The following is a 4,907-nucleotide window of genomic DNA, read 5'->3' as shown; positions in this document are numbered from 1 at the left end:
TGATGCAAAGAGTTGACTCATTGGAAAAGACCCTGATGCTGGGAGGGATTGGGGGCAGGAGGAGAAGGGGATGACAGAGGATGAGATGGCTGGATGACATCACTGACTTGATGGATGTGAGTCTGAGTGAACTCCAGGAGTTGGTGATGGACAGGGAGGCCTGGCGTGCTGCGATTCATGGGGTTGCAAAGAGTCGGACACGACTGAGCGACTGAACTGAACTGAACTGATGTAACTGGATGCCATGATCTTAGCTTTTTGAATGTTCAGTTTTAAGCCAGCTTTTTCACTCTCCTCTTTCACCTTCATCAAGAGGCTCTTTATTTGCTCTTCGCTTTCTGCCATAAGGGTGGTGTCATCTGCATATCAGAGGTTGCTGATATTTCTCCCTGCAATCTAGAAATCTGCTCTCTGGGCTGGTGGCTGCACTGGCTCCACCTCTCTTTCCCTGGCTCAGGAGCTAGCAGCCAGTTGCGACAGTGGTGGGGGCTGGGCCATGGGCTGCACACAACCGCTCACTGCCTCAGCGTGGGCAGCCCAGCCAGTCCCCAGGCAGCAGCTCACATATGGCTAAGCCCGAGCAGCCTGCCTGTGGGGCTCCTGCTCCTGCACTATCCACCAATAAAAGGGAATAAACTGTATCTATTTTATACATAGTATCAATAGTGTATACATGTGAATCCCAGTTTTCAAATTCATCCCACCAGGCTTTCCCCAAAATGTATTTTTCAACATTTCGTGAATAAAAAATTATTTTCATACTATTTTTATTTTACCTGGCTTAGACAGATTTGGATCACACTCCCCTCTGCACCTCCCCCTCCCCCACAAGACTTATGGGATCTTAGTTCCCCAACCAGGGGTGGCTTGTGTCCTTGGCAATGAAAGCACAGAGTCTTAAACACTGGACTGCCAGGGAGATCCCTGGGTCACACTTTCCATTTTCAATTCTATTAAGGCAGGTACTTCAGTTAAACCGTTTTCTCTTTTCCTTTATAGCATAGAAGTATTCAACCCTAACTAACATTAGAATCACTTCAACTGTTTTCCAGAGATTCTTATTTACTTGGTCTGCAGTGGGACTCCAACGTAGATTTTTTTTTTTTAATTTATAAATTAAGTGGTTCTAATATGTAGGCAAGATTGAGAATCACTGCACATATTACTTGATCTTCTTTCCTACTTATTCCTATTTATTATTATGTTCTCTTTAACATAGAGTCTACCTAACCAGCAACATGATATATGTATCCATTTACTCCAGTTTTTTTTTTCTAATTTTATTTTATTTTTAAACTTTACATAATTGTATTAGTTTTGCCAAATATCAAAATGAATCCGCCTCCATTTACTCCAGTTTTTAATTTCTGACAGTGAAGTGCAATAATTGTCTTTGCATAGATTCTGTGCGTCCTTCATTAGACTAATTCTTACTTTTTAAAATTTTTATTTATTTATTTGGTTAGTTTTATTTTTGGCTGCACTGGGTCTTCGCTGCCGTGCAGGCTTTTCTCTACTGGTGGCGAGCAGGGGCTGCTCTCTAGTTGCAATGCTTGGCTTCTTGTTGCAATGGCTGTCTTGTTGCAGAGCACAGGCTCTAGGCACACAGGCTTCAGTAGTTGTGGCGCATGGGCCTAATTGCTCCAAGGCGTATGGGATCTTCCCAGATGAGGGATCGGTCTGGTGTCTCCTGCATTGCAAGGAGGATTCTTACCTCTGGACCACCAGGGAAGCCCCTAGGCCAATTCTTAAACCGGTGGTATAGGCTTTCTATACCAAGATCAGGATAAAGCAAAAATAAATCTAATAAATCTGATTATGGAGTTTCAAATATCTTTGATTAGCTCTTCTGTGTATATAGCTATAGATATTTGTGTCCTTGTTTTCACTGTTCAGAAAATGATTCTTATTATTAGGCAGGTAGAATCATCTGTGGTAACCCTGTTACCTAAGAGCCCTGTGGCATTAATACTAGCCAGGCAGTGGAGATCTTTTAGTTCATTTATTGAACTAAATCTCTATGTAGTAAGAGCTGAAAGCAAAGGAATAGGACAGTTTCCTTATCCAGAAGCATTTAGAGTTGTCAGTGGTTACCAAAAAAAAAAAAATCGCTGTATTTCAAGTTCTCTCGAACCTCCTTCAGGGTCAGAAGAACTAAGCAAATGAATTCTAAGCTTGTCTTAGTGAAGTGTAGGGATTAAGAGTATTGGTCCTGGAGGCAAACAGCCTGGGATTTTATCCTTACTTTACTAACTAGCCATGAGGCTGTGGGCAAGTAACTTAACCTCTCTATGCTCAGTCTCTGTAAAGGGGAGAAAATAATAATAGTTACCTTATGAGGTTGTTATAAGAATTAAATGAATTATATGTGGAAAGTCTTTAGGGCTCTGGCATATAATAAGCACTTAATACATACTATATTATTATCTGGGGGTGGGGGATTGGCGAGTGGCACTAGCTGAGTAGTGAGCAGAGTGCAGAACACACTGGGAGACATTATTCAGGGCATCTTTATAACAAATACCCTCATCTCTTTCCCCCTCTTCCTTTTTCTTTTTTCTCCCTCTCATCTCTCTCACTTCTTCCCCTCTCTTTCCTAAACAATTCAGTCCAAAATCCATTAGATAACGCCAAGGAAGGATTACAATGAATAGTTGTATGTCAATAAAGTAGAATATATACATGAAATAGAAAAATTTCTAGAAAGACATAATACTAAAATAAACTCAGGAAGAAATAGTCAGTCTAAATAGATCTATAACAAGTAGAGAGATTCTATTAGTAATAAAAAACTTGCCACAGAGAAAAGCCCAGGCCCAGACAACGTCACTGCTGAATTCTACCAATCATTTAAAGAAGACTTGATACTAATTTCACATAAATTCTTCCAAAAAATAAGAGAGGAACACTTTCCAACTCATTCTATGAGACCAGTATTATCTAGATACCAAAACCAAAGCCATCAGAAGAAAACCACAGACCAGTATCTTTTAAGAATTCAGAAGCAGAAGTCCTAAACAAAATACTGGCAAACCAAATACAGCGTGTAAGAAAGAATTGTACACTATGACCACATGAAATGCATTTCAGAATGCAAAGTTGACTTAACATTCTCAAATCAATTAATGTAACATACTGTATCAGTAGAATAAAAAGACAAAACCACATTGTCATCTCTAGAGGCAAGGAAAAAAGCATCTGACAAAATCTGATGTCCTTTCATCATAAAAAACACAACATATTAGAGAATATCCTCAACTTGATAAAGTGTGTCTACAAAAACCCCTTAGATAACATCATACTTAATGGTAATAGAGTGGATGTTTTCCCCGAAAGGTCGAACAAGACAGGGATATTCATTCTCACCACTTCTACTCAACTTTGGAGATTCTAGCAAGTACAATTAGGTACTTAATTAAAATAAAAGGTATCCAATTTGGAAAGGAAGAAGTAAAACTATCTTTCTTTGCGGATGATGTGATCTTGAAGTATATGAAAATCCTAAGGTATCTACCAACAAACAAGTTCAGCAAGTTTGAAGATTTCAAGACCAGTACATAAAAATTAATTGTATTTTTTATACTTGTACAACTAAAAACAAATATGAAATTAAGAGAACAATTCCATTTACAATAGCATCCATAGAATAAATTTAACAAAAAGAAGTATAAAACATATACTCTGAAAACTATAAAACATTCTCAAAAGATATTAAAGAAAGTATAAATAATTGGAGAAGCATCCTTATTTGTGTATTGGTAGGTTTAACATTGTTAAAATTGCACTACTCCCCAAATTGATCTACAGATTCAACACAATTCCTATCAGAATCCTAGCTGACTTTTTTGTAGAAATGTATAAGCTGATTCTAAAATTCATATGGAAGTTCAAAGGATCCAGGGGAACAAAAACATTCTTGAAAAAGAAGAACAAAGTTGGAGAACTCAGCACTTGTTGATTTCAAAACTTACTGCTGCTGCTGCTGCTGCTAAGTCGCGTCAGTCTTGTCTGACTCTGCGTGACAAAGCAACAATAATCGAGAAAGTGTGGTGCTGGCATGAGATATACATGTAAATTAGTGAAACAGAATTAAGGTCCAGAAATGAACTCACGTGACTGTAATCAGCTAGTTTTCAACAAGGACACCAAGACTAACGTGGGAAAGAATAATCTTTTCAACACGTCATGCTGCAAAAATTAGATAATCATATGCAAAAGAATGAAATGGAATCCTTACATCATACTATTAATACTTATAAAATTAACTCAAAAGGATCAAAGACTCAAATTAAAAGCTAAAACAACACAACTCTCAGAGGAAAACAGGAAAAAATCATCATGAACTTGAGTTTGACAAAGGATCCTTAGATATGACACCAAATGCAAAAGCAACAAAAGAAAAAAAGATAATTTGAATTTCATTAAAATTAAAGTCTTTTGTGCTTTAAAGAACACTATCAAGAAATGCAAAGATGGGATTTCCCTGGTGGTCCAGTGGCTAAGACTCCATGCTCCCAAGGAGGGGGCCCAGGTTCAGTCTCTGGTCAGGGAACTAAATCCCACATGCTGCAACTAAGAGTTTGCATGCTCCAGAGATGGTCACCTCAGCTAAGACCCAGTACAGTCAAATAATAAATAAATACATAAATAGATATTTTAAAAGATTACTTATAAAAAAGGAGTGCAAAGATAAGAAAATTGAGAGAAAGTGTTTGCAAATTATATATCTGGTAAGGTACCTAGAGCCAGACATCCTGGAATGTGAAGTCAAGTGGGCCTTAGAAAGCATCACTACAAACAAGGCTAGTGGAGGTGATGGAATTCCAGTTGAGCTCTTTCAAATCCTGAAAGATGATGCTGTGAAAGTGCTGCACTCAATATGCCAGCACATTTGGAAAACTCAGCAG

This window comes from Bison bison, unplaced genomic scaffold (genome assembly GCF_000754665.1).
Source record: "Bison bison bison isolate TAMUID 2011002044 unplaced genomic scaffold, Bison_UMD1.0 scf7180017864032, whole genome shotgun sequence".
Taxonomy (NCBI): Eukaryota; Metazoa; Chordata; class Mammalia; order Artiodactyla; family Bovidae; genus Bison; species Bison bison.
This window is presented reverse-complemented; position numbering follows the sequence as displayed.